An 18,368-nucleotide genomic window follows, 5' to 3' on the forward strand; every position below is an offset into this window, starting at 1 on the left:
GAGTAAAGTAATTCATCTTAAAATCTTGAATTGTACTATGAGACCTCCTATCACAAAATATAGTGATAGGTTTTTACCCTTTCAACTGGTACCAGCAACTGGTACCAGCAACTGGTACCAGTTGAAAGGGTAAAAACCTATCACTATATTTTGCCACTGGTAAAGAACGTCTCATAGTGTAAATGCTTACCCGAGCTCTCAATACTCTGATAGTGCGCTGTTTTTGAGTTGGCGTCATCTGGTCCAACACCAATGGAGACTAGGCTCTAAGAAAAGCTGTCTCGGGTGTGGCACAATCAACCTCAAGGACAGTGCATATCATTATCATTATCAGAGTTGTTTCTTTTTGTTTGCATTTTGACTGCTTGTGTTGTGGTTATTGCAAACATGATGCCTTGTATAAAGGTGTCAGTTTTTGTACCAGTTGAAAGGGTAAAAACCTATCACGATATCTTGAATTGTCTTACAAATTACACATTTGTCACTTTAATCATTTTTATCACGCTTATTACACATTAAGCATAATGTTATTACACATGTGTTGTATTATTTTAGCATTGACTTGCAAATTTGATTAATTTTACAAATGATGGCTTGTGTTTTAAATATACATTACATTATTGGGATAAGGTAAATGGAAACAAATTTAGCTTATAATCATCAATTGTAATAATTAAACCATATGAGGATGCCCTCCATTCAGTCTTTAAACAAGTTCTGTATTTTTACAACATATATATGATGTATTAAGCTTGGTGGGGATGTAATATGAGACGGAATCGGTACACATGTTGATTCTGTATCCTTTATTTGACGAGATTAAATTAAACTTGATTTGAAGCTTTCATAACTGCAGGAATCCATAAAATAAAATACAATTTTATACCTACGTGACTTTACCGAAAGAACCAAAGAGTATTGAATTCAACTCTTTGAGATGCATGAATCGTGCCTCAAAAAACAATATTTAAAACATTAAAAACAGCTTCCCCTGCAACAGAATTACAACTCACCTGAAAGACGACCAGCTGTAAAACAAAATTATTTCTACTAATACAAGTAAAATACCCAAGTTATCAAACAGTGTGCATGAGCTATCTCTTGCCATTGACGCTGTCACAATTCGAAACGCGAAAAACTCCCAAAAAACTGTATCTGATAGCTTAAAACAGCTTTTCAAAGAGTGTTTGATTGCTTGACCTCAATAAATCTCCCAATATATAATCTTATTCCAATGTTTGTGGGTAGCTTGACCTTTGAACAAACGTAAAAATCATAACATTTTCAAGCTACTTGTACACATTTGGTATCAATCGAAAGCACGTCGTCTGTAGATGAGGAAGCAAATAAAGTCGTCCACCACAAACTTTTCATTGCCGAGTGATGGTCGTAAAAAAGTGCATATGTGTATAACTAAATTCAAAACCACGGGACGCGATCTTGTTTAAGTACTCGACAAAATCAACTTTCTTGCAACAGGCGTAACTAAAAACCGCGCAAATTGAAGGTGCGTGGAACGACAACAAACTGAACACAAAAAGCAGTTCTAAAGAAATGATTTCTCAATGTAGATGACTTGAACATGCATAGCCATGAGTGGCTTCCTAAAATCGGAAGAGCGTTCCAGACGGCTGCAGGGAGCGCGTCTGAAGGAGCGCGATGCCGTGGCCGCCTTCGTTCGATGGTCAGCCAAAAAGCCAGCTGCGAATTGAGGTAAGAATAAGAGTTATTTGTGAGAAACATGAAGTCATGAAGGAATGGAGCATGAGGTTGGTGATGCCCATCACGCGAGATTACGGCAAGTTGGCGAGAGGGGTTGACGTCACGCGACAAGGGCGTGGTGGGTGGAGGGCTTGTGACGTCACGTGGTACGGGTGACGTGGAGGAGAGGGAGTGATGACGTCCGGAGTGAAAAACACGAATTCAGAAAAAAGAAAATGACTAAAATAAGATTAAAGCAAATACATTTGAATATAAAGTAATAAAATAACTGAAAACGTAAAAAAATTAAGATATATAAATATAAAAATGTTTAAAACAAATGATTAAACGGACATTCGCCATCCTTTTACGGTGGAAGTTCTGCAGGTTCCTGCTAGTTTAAAAAGAATACTCTTTTCCCGTGAATAGGATAAATTGGTACATACTCTAAATTGTGTTGAATAAAGGATATGGGGCCGTTGACCCCCCCTCCCCCTTTCGTCACACGGCGTCACAAAAAGTTAGACCCCCCTCAAGTATGACGTCACAAAGCTCTGCCCCCCCCCCCCCAAAACCATAATTCCATTTTGAAAATAAAACATACTTCAAATCACTTTAAACTATTGTCATTGCAGTGCTTCTTTAATGTGGCGCTGCACTCTGATGTAGGAGAAAAAATGTATTAACAAGTAAACCCGTAAAAACAAAGTTTTTCACTATAAATCCTTTATATGCGTGGCAGCGAACTTAATATAAAGGATTTAAAAATATATTCGCCTGTGGAGGACGCGGGGATCGATCCCGCGACCTTTGGCATGGGAAGCGAGGGCGCTACCAACTGCGCTACTCCGCCACGGCCTGTGGAGAGGTTACGCTCTGGGCTCTTACACTGTGACGTTCAGCCAAAGCCATGAATGAGTTCTATTTGAATATATGTAAAATAAAAAATTTTTGCCTAAAAAGTGTAAAATTTTGGGAATTTTTTTTCACGAACATTAATTGTCTCGCACAACGAGTGTGTGTGGAAAATGTCAGCTCGATTGGATCACGGGAAGTGGGTTAAAAAACGACCGAAAGATTTGCACGGTCGTAAGCAAGCAAGCAAGCACGCAAGCAAGCAAGCACGCAAGCAAGCAAGCAAGCGAACTTAATATAAAGGATTTAAAAAGAAGGCGTTGTAAAGCGTCTAACTAAAACTAAAACTGCAGATGTTCAGAATATTATATTGAAATTCTCTTATAATTATCAAATATTAAAAGTAATTATAACTATAAAAAAAAATACTTGAAACTTTGTAGTAGAACGAAGCAAAATGGAGAGTGCAATTATAACAATCACATATTCATTCCACAGAATTGAAAGCCCTGGTAGAATTAATATAATTAAAATGTTTATCAACAATCATTCAAAAAATGTACTACATTTGTAATGCGGGCGTAAACGACCTTCCGGATGTGACGTCACGGGGGAGAGGAGTTACGTCACGTGGGAGAAGGGTTCGGGTCTTTAAGGGGAGAAACCGGAAGAGGAGGGGAGGTTGTTGGAGACTGGACTAGGGTGAGGCCACGCAGGGCGAAGGCTGGGAGGAGTGGCGAGATCGCCACACACACTCGGGGAGCGGATTGGCACCGTCGGCCAGCGGTGACAAACCCAGGGAGCAGCGGCGAGGCTGCAGCGAGAGCAGCAGCGAGGCTGCACGAAGAGGCAGCAGTGGGACTGTTCAGAGAGGGAGAGCAGTGGTGGAGCTGCCGCGAGGGCAGCCGGGGAGGCTGCGCGAGGAGATCAGCAGCGAGGCTGCTAGAGGCTACGGGAGTGACACGAGGGGATCAGCAGCGAGGCTGCTAGAGGCGACGGGAGCGACAGCAGCGTCGGCGCCGAGCGGAGGGTCTCAGAGGGAGAGAGCCGTGTGGGAAAAGTAGACGAACCCGAATAAAGGACACCAAGCCAGATACCGTGGTCGAGTCTTTTATTACACATTTATGCATATCCATTCTCCCATGGAGAAGCAAAATGCTCCTTCATGTAATAAATAGGGAGAGTATGGATCTCTTCATCCTGTGGAATGGATATTCCATTCAGATCAAGCTCTTCTTCGTCTATCCAATCTGCACTCTCTCCATTTTCTTCGTTCGCGATTACAACCATTAGTTCACGTTGCCGACGTGCAGCGACTCTCTGTGGCCTGATGCGTTTGGGCGGAATAATAATTGATTCCTGCTTGTGTGATACAGAGCAGAGGTCGCAAACGGGTTATGATTCCTTACCCATACTCATACCCGGCCACACCAGGGTCGCAAACGGCTACCCGTACCTGTACCCGATCGGGTACGGGTAGCCGGGTATTGGGTAGGGTACGGGTATCGGGTAGGGTACGGGTATTGGGTACCCGGTTGCGACCTCTGATACAGAGTAACTGCGCAGCATGACTAACGATGTGAAGTATATTTGACATTTCTTGCCAATCCTATCGCTAAGCACGGATTGTATTGATGGACAGTACAAGTCATATGGAATCGACCGATAAGGATTTGAAGAGCGAGGAAGGATGTCATCCACTTTCAAACTTTGTGCTGCAAACAGAGATGGGAATTTATGTGATGCTCCGTCTGTTGTCCGTTCTAGAATTGTAATACAGGGCCTTTTCGAATTTAATCAGCTTCCGATGGGGCTCCACTCCATGCTGGCTACGTTCCAATGATTGATGGAGTTGGTCCTAGCTGGACTGCAGTGGGACTCATGCTTGATATACCACGACGATGTTATCGTCTTCAGCCGTACGTTCGAAGAACATCTTGATCGGTTACGTGCTGTCCTTCTCAAAATGCGTGCGGCAAATCAAAAATTTAAGCCCCAAAATTGTCACCTCCTGCAAAAGTCCGTGCGGTATCTCGGTCACATTGTCAGTAAATTGGGCATTGCAACGGACCCCAAAAAAACAGCGTGTGTTCGGACTTGGCCAACCCCACGTCGGTGGGGAAGTTGCGAAGTTTTATAGGATTCGTGTTTTATTATCGCTGCCAAAGCACAGGCGAACAATGAACATAATGCGAGGAAACGGGATCACGTGCTACCATGGTCCATTGGTGACAGAGCAGGGTTACATTGCCCGCAGGTGCCGGTTGGTACATCCCCTAAGCTGCAAAAGCCCTGGCAACGGCCCGTGGAAGTGGTCGAGGTCAAACGGCAGCAGTGTGTGCGTATTCGGGTGGGTCGTCGCCGTTGGTTTGTCCATCCGTCTCGGTGGAAGCCGTTTGTTCCTCCGCGGATTGCCTCTCCGTCTCTAACAATTGGTCTGCCGGTGTCTGGTGTGTCCGAGCCAGAGATAGTGCGTTCCGAGGGCGTGCGTCAGAAGGATTGTGTCGTGCCGCCCACTGCATCCGAGCCTGTGACCATGGACGGACATCGAAGCTTCGCCGGGAGTGGGGAGGTGCCTGTTGCCGCCGAGCCTGCTGCACCTGTGCCTCCTGTGCTGCAACCCGCATCTCCGGCTGTTTCGGTGGTGTGCACACTGCCCGAGCAGGAGCAGAAGACCGTCCCTGTTGACGGACCGGGGTCGCTAACTCGGTCCAAATGCTTGTGATTCCGTTGATTCATTATTTTGGGAATTGCTCGGGAATGGCGGAAAGGTTGTGGTTGGTTGTTGAGTTCCGTTCTATTTCCCTCCATCTTGTTCCTTTTGCATAGTTCTCTTTTCTATACTTGTTCCCTCATAATTAGGTGCGCATTGTTCCTGCGGATTGCTCTGCCTTTTAAGAAAAACAACTGGAGTCCTGCTTTTATAGCTCTTTTATTGCCGTACCTAACCTGCATGGGTGTACTTACCTGTTATCTTGGTTTTAGCCGGGACGGCTATATTTTTTATTCCGGGGGGGGGGGGAATGTAGTGACATGGTGACACCTACTGGCTAGAAAAGGGACTGGCTACAGGTACCGCTAAAACAACATCCAATCTGAAAGGGAGAGGTATCTGGGGCAAAGGTAATGGGTGGGGTTGGCCGAGATGCTCCGGGAACCTGCTCGAAGGTTCCACGGGAGGGCGTGGCCAGAGGCGGAGCCTAGCCGTGCCTGGGGAGATACAAGCGGGGGCGGACGAGGGCTCGCGGTTCGTGTGTGGAGTCTTGGGTCCGGACTGCGTCGTGCTCGCCGTCATCTCTCTCCATTGTCCGGCCACGTGGAAGATCTCCTGCGGGCTTCCATCACCCTCCTCGGCACGCCGCCGAGTGATCGGCCGTGTGTGTGTAGCCAGTTGAGACGCTAACATCTAAGTGTTGTACTCAGAGTGAGAAGATAAGGTTGGCCTGTGTTGTGCCCGAATATGAATAAGGAAGAAGTACCCCGACTCTCTGTGTTGCATTGCATTACATTTCCAAATTTTACCAAGATTGTTTGATTAAGTGTGTTTTCTCTCTCTCTGTGTGGCCTCGTGTTGTCGCTCTAGTATTTCCTGCAGTCACGAAAGCTCAAAATCTCTCATTGACATGCTAATTTCTCCACCCCCCCATCTCTCTGCCCCCCTCTCTATCTATTTAAGGCCTCGATACAGAGGCGCTGTTTCTCTGTGTGCCTATGTGTGTGTCTCTCTCTCTGTGTCTCTGTGTTATCTCTCTCTGCTTATGTGTCTGTCTATGTGTCTCCGTGTCTGTGTTTTGTCTCTCTCCCAAATTTAGCAATCTTTGGAAGAACGTAATCAACCAGGTAGGGTGTTGACTGTTATGTTAGCCGACTCTCTGTGTTGTATTGCATTATATTTCTAAGTTTACAAGGTTTGTTTTCGCATGCATTCGTACCTAACGACGATTGCTTGTGTTGCAATCGAAATGTCGTATGCTATTATTACATTTATCTTTCTTTCAACGTGACTTTACCGAAAATACCAAAGAGTAATTCCTGCGAAAGCCCCAAATCAAGTAAGAAGTGCCCTCTACACGACTTGTCGCGGAAGTCACTCATCACACGTGCCCATGTCGTTCTATCCTCTTCTGGCATTGTGAGATATTCTTCCTCCCATAATATGTCGTTGGCTTTGTTGTTGTTAGTGTTTTTTTTTTTTAACCGGAGATCTGGTAACCCTAAGCAAGAGCCCATTCTATGAAGGCAACGTGACAATAGCAGAGGAGCTTCCGCGGATTTCACGCTGCCGCGGGCATCTCTAGCAGCACCGGCGTGTTGCTCTTGGTGACCGCGCACCGCACAGAGTGAAGCGAGTTGAAGAGCCGTCGGTGCCGGGTGTTTGCGTGTAAGTGGCGAGAACGGGGCCCGGGACCAGAGATCGAACCCAGGCTTCTGAGCCCCAGGTGGGAGTCCGATGGGAACCGCGACTGCTCGCGCACACAGGTATACGGATGAGCGCCCAGCAGGTGGGAGAACGTGCATCGTGCCATGGGTTGGGGAACTAATGATTCCCTCCATCACGCGTTCCTCGTGTACTATCACGCAATTCCTGTTTTATTATTCCATTACCCCTCTGTATTATCACACCCTCGTTTGTGACGCTGTCGTGGTTGTTAAAGTACCGCTAGATCATCAGTATACTGAGGGTCACCGGTCCGATTCGATCTCCCGGCCCGGCAATGTCAACAACGGAGGCAGTTTCTTGAATCCTCCTTTCAAACACCCAGCAGCGGTAATGGGTAACATCACAGCGCGTGGTTGTGGTGGGGTAAAGTGTGAGTATTCCTACCTCTTCAGATACATCTGGCCAGCGTGGAGTTGTATCGCTAGTTGGAGGCCCTTCTGACCACAGTGGAATGAGCAGTATTTGCAGTGCTGTACCTTTACTCTTTACTAAAACACTCTCACGTGCACTCACACTATAAGCCTTTGTTTTACCACTTTATCATGGACTGTGCACACCCATAGGCATTACTTTCATTACATTGCCTGCTACTTCTCTGTGCGTAGGAAAAATTTCTCCAATTTTATGAATACATATTAATTCGTATTTCCAATCCAACGTGTCTGAAATGCATTTTGTAAAATTAATTGCATTATAAATATTGACATTTTTTTAGGGGTACTTTTCTAAAGAACACATTAAAAGAAAATCTGTCTCTTTGGTTTGGGCAGCTCACTTACTACTTGAATAAAACGTCACCATTTCGACCAAAGTAATATAACTATATAAACCCAGTACAGTATTGTCTACATTACAAAGACACGGGGCCAGTCGAAGCGTGAGATGTACTAATTGACGCGCCTGGGTCTGCTAATTTGAGGGTGTCACCCCTTTTAATAGTGTGCCCGTCAGTGCGGTGGTGGGGTGCAAGTTGGGGCAGTGTTCGTTTGACTGCGGTGGACTTCAAAACGGTCTGTGACATTTGTGTTAGGGTATAGTTTGTGTGTTCATTTTGTCATTTGTGTGTGTAATTTGTGCGTGAGTGTGTTTGCCTAAGAATGAGGGGTGGCGTCGAGCAAATTGCGTGCCATGTCGGACTGTGGTCACGTGAAGGGGCACAGTTGCACGTGTTGTACGCACAAAGCCTGTGACTCCACAACGTTATACACGAGTTTATCATAATACAGCCAGGCTCGTGTAATATACAGCTGTATACGCATGTACTTGCTATGTTCTAGGTTTACGTAACTAACTTTATTGTCATAGCTCACCTGTGGGTATACGTTTGCAGCCCTTTCGTAAATCCACTTTTGGATAAGGGTCTCCCTTGCTGTGTGGGTCGTGGCTTTTTTAAAACCCATATTTCACCAATTCAGTTTGGTTGGTGAAAGCGGAGAGCATAGAATTAAAAGTGCTGTACAAGAATTTATTTTGCTGCATTGCCCTCTGCTGCCCACAACGTAGGAACTGTGGTGCATGGTGGCCACCCATCCAATGAATATCCAGGCTCAACTCCGCTTAGTTTCCCATATCTGATGGGATAGGGTACATTCCGGGTGATTGAGTCATGAGTATAACACTACTACATGTGCGCACATCGAAACAAAAACATGTCGTTAACACCCCCTTACAATAGACGTATAAAGTATTAGATGTTCCAAAACAAACCAGAGAGCACAAATGTACAGACGAGACAGTTTAGAAAGGCCACCATTCAAAATGTTATCACATGAAGGTGAATCTGTTATCTGCGATCCTGCTAACCGCAAGGTATAATATTCGGTGCCCCAGATACATCCACAAAAAAACTCTTTTTCAGCAACAGGCCGGGTTAAGTTTGTAAACCCACTATTTACTGTTTTCATTTGCTAACTTCTTTCATACTTTGTTAGTATATACCGGATAAAGGCTTGCTCATGCCATGTCGATCGTGGGGGGATGTTTGACCATACTTCACTACACAGGTCAATGCGGGTTGGTGGAGGGGGGGGTCCTGTACTGTTTCAGATGTCACCCGCCAATGATGTTAACTTTGGCCGGGAATAAACTTTAGGATACCGGGTTCATAGTGGAAAAGAGGAGTCTATGTGGAGTGGTGGTGCAGTGGTTTACACACTGTTCTGAGCCTGGTCACTTGCGTTCGATTTCACCAGCCCATGCTGTCTAGAACGGTGAAATATATTCAAACAGCGACCATGATTGACACTGTGAAAGGGGTTCCCTTCATCCAGCGTTGGATTGACAAAGGGGTGAACATTAATTATTTAATATTCAGAGGGATCACGCAGAATTAATTGGTTGCGACATGTGCTAAAAGTAACATCTCTACGGGACCTGAATAAGAGGATGATAGTAATGAAAAAAGATCTAAAAATGATGATCATTGGTTTTTTTGCTGCTGTCAATGGCAATTTATGATGTGATTTATCATCATGCTGTGTTTGATGATACTGTTGGTGGTAGTGTGATTAACATTTTTATACACGGTTTTTTGGGGGTCTGAAGCTCTTTCTCAGGAGAGCCGTGCATTGTACTGTTTGTACACTTTCATTTTAGTGTTTTGCATGTGCGAGGAAACGGGAAACCAGACAAAATTCATGCACCGTACAAAGTGATAAATCTCAATGGTTTAGACAAAGGGGTTCATGTTACTTTTGGCTGAACTGCCAATTCCTAGCCACCAAGTTTTGCGAGTTTTAGAAATCTGCGTCATCCACAACCCATTTTGGGGCAGTGGCATGGGTTAGCGGAAGCATGTTCGGCGCGTTTTGCAGAGGTTCACGGTTCAAATCCAGCAGCTGCCCTGGTTATCACTGAATATACCCATAATAATAATATGCGTTGTCTGCTACATAGTGGACTTTGGTTTCTGTCACGTCATTCGCGAGAGTAGGCCAATCATTGTCTGCCAAATTCGAATAATTCCCCTGCGAACCACTCATTTGGGATTACACACAGCAACATTGCCCCCGACTGCGAAAATATAACAGGACCCTCCAGAAAAATAATTGTCAGAGCGAGGCTATCCTGGGTAAACAAGAAGTAATAACAAAAAAACCCGCTTCCTGCTGTGCATCTCACCTGTCATGTGGGGCACGTGGTCATTTGCTCTGTAAGTGGATAAGAATGGTGATTGAATGGTAGGTAAAAAACAGTGAATGCATTTGGGAGGATGACCAACGCAGACGAGCTCATGTTCGGGAGTGGGGATTGTGACATCGTAAGACGATGAATGGCAATGCTGCGGGGAGGCCTTCATCCAGCAGTGGATAGACATTTGATGACAATGAAGAATATGAAGAAAATTATTACAAAGGGGAGTGACAAAATAGTCACCGATAATGCCACCATATTTGCGAAGTATGGCACTCTCCACGATTACGATGTGTTACATCACTACACTGCACCATAGTCTTGGTTCTTTCGGTAAAGTCACGTATAAGGGAAATAATTATTTGAATCCCTGCAGACACGAATTTACACTGCACCACGTATGCATATTACTTTTACCCGCAGATTGTTTAAGAAAAGAAGAGTTACCTGCAAGGGTTCACTGACGGGGGCTAAATTTATCCTATTTTCAGATTTTTACAGATAAATAGAGTTGCGTGCATTTTGCGGACAAGAGGTACTATTTTCACTTTCGAGGGAGCTCAAGAGAGTCCCACTCAAAAGAATTTGGCATAGGTCTCCACGCTCGCCAGATGCCTTTGAGAAAGGTGGGAGTATCCACATTTTACAACACCACACGTGACCTACCGATCAACTAACTGGTGTACGCATTATATTTCTGGGTGGACACAGGCTAAGCGTTTAAGAAACTCGCCCATTGTTTCAACTGCCGTGCTAGGTGATCGAACCGACGACCTCTAGAAGTTCAGTGTACTAACGGTTACACCAGGGCAGGATCACAAAATCCCACACATAGATGTTGATAACTGTCAAAAGGTCCACAATGATGCATTCAGATATCTGTTCGCTGTGCTCCCATCTCCTCAACAACTCCCAGACGAGAATGTAAACCACCAACCCTTGCGTCCAAAGGGCTGAATAACAGTGCACAACGAACAATAATTTTGGGATGTTTGGCCAACAACAGGCAGCACGTTTGACATCAATACATGCAACATATCTGCACAGGACATGGTGTATTTAAAAATGTGTGTACTAGGGCAATTTGATCTCCAGCAATGTTTGCTTTGCTTTCAATGTAAATAGTTGTTCGCAATACTTACTCTCATGGTCACATTACAGTTGGTGTGGACACCACATTGTTTCAAAGGAAAATAACACTTGCAGTGTCAATTCCAAAAATAAGCTATTACATTGAATGAGCCCAGTGAGACGGCTGAGATCAAGAGACCATTCTGTGTGATAGGAGGTGGCTCTGACAAAGCCAATACAAAGATGTAAAGACTAATACACAGCCCTTTCCTCTATCCAAATCACAGTCCCATGCCTCACACACCTGACAAGCAAACCCAGGCGGTCACCCACACAAGAACTAACCAGGCTTAATCCGACTTCGCTCGTATGAGAATGTGCCAAATGCTTCCAGTGATGGGGTTGACATAAATAATTAACTATTGTTTTCAATTATATTTAAAATGTATTTCTCAGTTATTAAATATTAAATTGATGGTGAAAATACTCAAATAATATAATTCACGTAGATAGGTTCTGAACCTATCTACGTGACTTTCCCGAAAAACCCAAAGAATATTAATTCCTGCAGTCACGACAGCTTTAAGTCAAGACTCAAATAATATGTTGTTGAAACTTAATGCGGAATGCTACAATGTTATTGAATTGAGTGTATGTAGATACAAGGTTGCCCAAAATAAGGTTTACTGAGATAAAATGTAGCTTATAATAGGTAAATTTTTAGCCATATTTTACTATTCCTGGTGAAAACGTACAAGTCGACAGGAAATAATTAGGTATAGGTTCATTTGTTTTCTTGGCAATGATACATGTTGGCTGCAGATGTACCATTTTAGAGACTAATAATATAACATTTCAAAAGTAGTTTTGGGTTTCGTAATGCCTGGAAGACTATTCAATGGAAAAAAGCAAAAATCGTTATTTGTTACAAGACATGGGTTTAATAGCTTGGTTTTGGAGAGTCTTTCTCTTGTCGATGGCTGAACCAAAGGAGTATAATTTACGAGGAGGCACTGTACCGGTGGAGGTACTGTGTTCAAGTAAAAAAATAAACTGAGAATAATTTCCACCTGTGGATATGTAGACACGGATTTGTGAATCTCCATGTCTATAAGTATGCTTGCGTGTCTACTATTGTGGGGAGTTATAGAATTATTGTATCATTTGTCCTCTGTGCTCAGATGTCCAGAACATAGCTGGGTTATAGAGAAATGTAGAGTAATTGGCGCATAATGTATTACTAAAGCCTATATTGAATAATATTATGATGTGGACAGTATTGTGGGAGTGTAATAAATAAATAACACAGACTTTTAAAGTGTCGTTTTTTCCCATTTTATTTCATCATTAACTTAAATTGTGTATGGCAGTCAAAACACCGTACTCTAGTCACCGTCAGGGAAAAAACACAAGTTGCCCCACTCCTGATTGGTTAGACAGGCAACATAGGTTAATCCTTCCGTGTGCCCTTGCATTTGCCCTTATCTTGGTTTCTTGGAACTGACTCTGAAACCACAAAAGTGTCTCAGTGTCGTCTCCCCTCAGTTCAAGCGTTTGAGTGGTCGTTTTACGCCGTGACCGCCTAAAGCGGGTTAATATCGTCACAGAACCACATAACCCTGAAACCTGAGTCTGCCACTTGCCTTCATGCATCATTCATTTTGCATTCACACGGCAAACTCTGAACTCACCATTCTGGCCGCCTCACTCGCCCACCTTGTTTTCATCTTGAAGCGGCCCAAAGCCATTGATCATCCTGAACACAGCGCTGCATATCACGTAGTGTCACGTTTCACTGCACAGAAGAATGATCGTCAACGCGAGCTCAACTGTTAGTCGACGGAGTCTGTTTAGCTTCAGGGTAGCACAGTGTGCGGTCATTTCAACAACAGTACTGCAGTACTCATCTTCTTGGTTCTTTCGGTAAAGTCACGTAGAAGGAACATAATAAAATAATAAAAATATAATAAAATAATTCTCACGACGTTTCGGCCACAACGCAAGCAGCCGTCTTCAGGTGGAGAACAGGTCTGTCTACGTGACTTTACCGAAAGAACCAAGAAGATGAATCCCTGCAGTCACGAAAGCTTGAAATCGAAATACTGCAGTACTGTCATAGATATAAGCATAAAACGCCCTCATGTGTCTCACATCCATTGCGATTTGTGTTGCATAATTGTGCGCGAGAAACTCGCAAGGTTAAACATTTGCAATGCCTTTTAATGGAAACAATATAATATAACATTTCAGGAAATGGCCCTTCTTCAGAGCAAATATATTGCAGAAAATATACTTACGTTTGGAGATTACATTGAAACCTTTGAAGAATATTGATGCAAAAATAGATATTAGTTCACATATTCATACTGAAATGAGAAATAGCATGGGGATGTCATGAGTCTTTCGTAGATATGTACATGATAATATAGTTATTTCAGTATAACACGTTGGCTTTCGCGACCAATATTAATAATCATAAAGGTTTTTGGGTCAGATCGCGCAAGATGAGAGCCTCACCATTCTGGCAAATTGCCCGATTAAGCTGGATGTAATTACCAGCGAAACGTCGTACTACTCAAGTTTTAAATGATGTTGATTCACTCTTCAACACACCGGTGGGCTAAAGAAGTGAATTATTTTGTCCTTTGTCAACGTGACACATGTTTTACTGTTTGCCCGTGTCGGGTGGTGGAGGGTTACGACACATTTATAAATAACGCGATTTAACCCAAAAACCTGTATTATGAATTATCACAGTATCTTTCACAAATTGGCCTTGGGCTGAAATAGAGCGAGGCCAAGAGTGCTGAATTAAATACCACAATTATGAATGTCAGTCGCTGAGTCTCTAACAGTGAGTCAGAATTACTGTGTTAATATTGTACCAAAAATAATTTATTTGAACAGGAACTTAGCCCATCATCCTTCCAGCATTAATAAAGTTAGTACCACGTGCTAGGACGGGAATTGAATCATGGATATACTGGTATCTGCCATAGGAATACAGTATGTAATTCCTCTCAACCATTTCAGGACTGTTATTTCGAAACTTTATCATATGCAATGTCTCAAACGAAAGAACTCATTCTGCTTACTCCTCACAAACAGCAGAGGTTATACATCTCATTTAAACCAAATACAAATTTGTTAAGAGACTGCAACATTGCTCAGGGCTGTTCCTCAGGGGATCCTGCTTTGGATGTTTAAACATAATATATTTGTGATTTTTTAATGTGGCAATAAATGGAGTACCTGGACAAAATCCCATCCATACGATGGAAGAACACTCAAAACTGAGGAGCAATTTGTTGTATTGTCTCTTGCAAGTACTATACTTTATTTCACACGTGTGTCCAATGCACTTAACCTCTGCACCATGTGCTACCATTGACTTCAAGTTCCTGGATTACATTAATACCAAACCACAAGTGGCCTTGAGGTGCAAACCTTAGAAGAAATTTCAGAGAACTACTTCGAGTGGTATTTTTGTCAGCACATCTTAGTAAAACTGAAGCTGGATCTACTGCAAGGTGCATTGTGTGACTTTTCGATGATGACTCGGTTTTCCTGTGTTGCATTTCTGAATGTGTTCTCGTTTGTGATGCCCCACACAGGAGCATTTTTCCAGAACATTGACATGAAGTGACCGGCAGGAGCAGCTCCACAAAGAGGCCACCATGGCAGAGCGAACAGGCATTGGGAAGTTTGTGGTAAGAACTGCCGTGCACCACAGACTACTGTCAACTCTCAGAACAATCGTCACGGACCACCGTGCTCCAACAACATTCTTCAACATTAATTCCACTCACAGCATCTGCAACAGTTCCAAGGACCACTTGCTACTGCCCTGTGAACCATCAGTCGTCCGCGGACTCTACGTTGGGAAGCACTGCCGTACAGTTATTGCACACGTTAGTAGGCAGTTTTTTTATGTTTGGGAAAGCCTCAGCGATTTGCTGGAAATCCAACAGGGAGGCATAAAGGATTGAGTGAAACTGCTGGGTTGTGTTGAAAGCATGTGTGGTGGGCTGTGAAAGTGCCGTGTATCGGGCTAACCCTCTTACAGTATGCATGAGCGCCGCTTTCCATCGCTCCGCCTCGCCTGCAGCGTGGACTGCTGAGGCTTTGTTATAGCAGGTGGCTGTGTTTCAGCCATTATACCTTGTCCAGCACAGTTCCAATTCAATTCATTGTGTGGCATTTAACCAAACAAGATGACATTCTTAGATTATCTGTTTTTTTTCGTGTAAAACTTGAGTATGGGGTGGTTATTAGTATGGATGCACTTCAGTTAACGGTATTTTTGTACATTTTAAATGTAGGCTTGTGACAACACACAGTGGACATATTTTATGTATACTTCGTGAGTGAAAAATGTCAAAAGTGTCTCTCTGCTCAAATGGGCAATGGGAATTGCTCTTCTCCTTTGGAGGCCTAGAAGCAGTGGTGGAAACTCTTCAATCCTTTGTCTGGGTCTTCAGAACAACCACTCTTGGTGTCCGTACAGCTCATTGTACGGCCTCATCAGGTGGAGCTCATTTTACTGGCACTGGAGCAGCAAAGAATTAAACAGGACAGGCATTGTAACTGTGCGGGTCCACCAGGGGAATGATCTGGCGTCGATGTATCTGGTCCTTCGGTCCGCTATTCGAATGTACCGTGGAATTAAGGAAGAAAGAACCTGCCCTATGTTCTTCCAAGCCACCACCTGTTTCCATCAGCATTGACTTTGGCTCTGAGCCCCAAGCCACATGGAATGCTGCAAGATCGGTCATTGCGGACGTCTTGACAACTAATTGCTGGCCATGCACATTAGTGCAAGTAATCGTACTGTCATAGAAGAAATAATGACGATGATGATGATGATGAAGCGAAGTTGTTCTGGGCCAGGAACTAAACTTGAAATCTCAAAACAGAACTTCAGATCCACTGAGTTACAGGCTGGCTATGTTACATACAGAAGTGAAATATCATCGTCAGCCATGATCAATCCACTGCAGAATTAAGTCCTCTTCATGCCATGTCATTGCCATCTGTCGTGGTCCTGCAATGTAACAATATACCTGGCACCTGTGTTCGAGCCAATATCATCGCTTTATATTAGTGGTGGACACCAGTGACATTAATACTGTATAAGTAATTATATACACGATGAAGCTATGTAATCTCTAAGTAATGTATTGTAGTCCCATGCTGTTTTCTTGCCAGACCTTGTACGGCATTAAGAGTGTGGTCGGGATGCCGGCTGGCCTCTCAGGCCAGGCTGGAGTGTCAGCAAGAAGCTGTTGAGTGTTCTGGAGCTTTTGAGTGGCTCACAAGTGCCTTCAAGAATCAGTGTGGCGCTGCTGAGGACGTTTATATTTTGGATTTTGACAAAAGCCGGTGCCGTACTTTTAGCATAACCAGTGGCAGAAGTGGTGAAACTTGAGGTTTACTCCATGCGACAAGCTTGCCAACCAGTTAACAATTAAATATCCACAGCTGCTTGGAAATTGGATATGCCAGAACGTATGTCCCATTAAGTCGCACAATGCTGTTCAGACTGTGACTGCGAAAAACTTTCAGTAGCAGCCAGTGTAAGTTTCGGATGTAACATGAGAGAGGAGTGAAACCTGGCAGATGGTTCACGTGTCTCATTAGCCGTCTGTGCATATGCTGCCATCTGCATGTGACAACGTGGCGACACTTTATGCACGTGCAATGGGCTGCACGTACATGTTTTAAAGCACGTATGTAAGATATGGCCCAGAGGCACTTACAGGTATATAAGAAGATGAAGATTGTTCATATCAGGGTGCATGACAAGGATAATCTTCTTGGTTCTTTCGGTAAAGTCACGTAGAAGGGAAGTAATAAAATAATAAAAATAAAACATAATAAAATAATTCTTACGACGTTTCGGCCACAACGCAAGCAACCGTCCTGCTTGTGTTGTGGCCGAAACGTCGTAAGAATTATTTTATTATGTTTTATTATTATTATTTTATTACTTCCCTTCTACGTGACTTTACCGAAAGAACCAAGAAGATGAATCCCTGCAGTCACGAAAGCCTTAAATCGAAATTTGTAAAGGATAATGTTAACATTATATTTGTATGAAGGTACTGAACCAGTGTGGCCGAGGTCCTGGGTCCAAATAATGGGCTCCAACCTTAGATATGACCAAAGCTATTGTTTCAACAAGTTTAATTGAGCCAGACCAATGCAATGTTTCCATCGCCATTTGCAAGTGAGCTGGTTGGCCCAGAAAGTCCTGGGCCATACCAGCATGTCTCATTTCCTATCCCAATGCTTCACGAATCACAGAGTTTTGTGGACTCATCACCTACCACTCCGTCCACCCTGCCCCCTCACCCTCCATACCCACTGTGGGCAGAGGGAGAAGTGTTACTTTTAAATATAATTTTACACACGCTTGGGTTAGGTAAGGCTACCACCAAATATGTGTTTTGTAATTTTAAGGTGTGCTGCGCATGCTGTCGTACTGTATTATATCACACTGGACTTGCAATCAAGAGGTCGCTCGTTCAATCTTCCAGCATAATTATCAGCATTTTGGCTAAGATCAAGTGTAGTGTCTGTTCTTATCAGTCGAATATCTGATATGTACCACATTGCGGTACCTTATTTGATGCTCTTCAAACAAAAATCCAGTTTCATTCCCTTCACCTATTACGGATATCAGAAACAACATCGTTGAACAAATGTAGTGCTTTAAATACTTGGGCTTACTGATTGATTACAAGCTTACATTGCAACCCAATATTGATCACATCTCAAAGAAAATCTAATAAAATATAGGGTTTTATACAGAAGCAATTTTTTTTTTTGCGCCTGCAAATTGTTTAAACTATCATTTTACCACTTTCTGACGAGTGTGACACTGCTTACAGATCAGCTCCTCATGAATCACCGACCAGACTAAACCCGCTTTATCATTCTGCTCTTCAATTTGCACTGGATGTACCATACAGGACCCACCATTAATGACCTCGACTTAAAATCCAATCTCACGTCACTTGATGCAAGAATAAATCTACAACTGTGCCCTGTTCATCCATAAAATCCTAATTTGTAAATCTGAGCTATACTTAGCTAATTCATTAACCCCACTGTCGAACCCAATAAACCTAAGACGTCCATATAATTGCCTTTTACCTATCTCAAG

General features: G+C 43.4%; 1 pseudogene; it reads left to right on the forward strand.

Moving 5' to 3' along the window:
* The first annotated feature begins 17,740 nt into the window (after positions 1-17,740).
* On the forward strand, positions 17,741-17,874 carry LOC144723705 (U2 spliceosomal RNA; annotated as a pseudogene).
* Positions 17,875-18,368: the final 494 nt, after the last annotated feature.

The sequence above is a fragment of the Lampetra planeri genome, chromosome 1 (genome assembly GCF_965212315.1).
Source record: "Lampetra planeri chromosome 1, kcLamPlan1.2.h2, whole genome shotgun sequence".
NCBI lineage: Eukaryota > Metazoa > Chordata > Hyperoartia > Petromyzontiformes > Petromyzontidae > Lampetra > Lampetra planeri.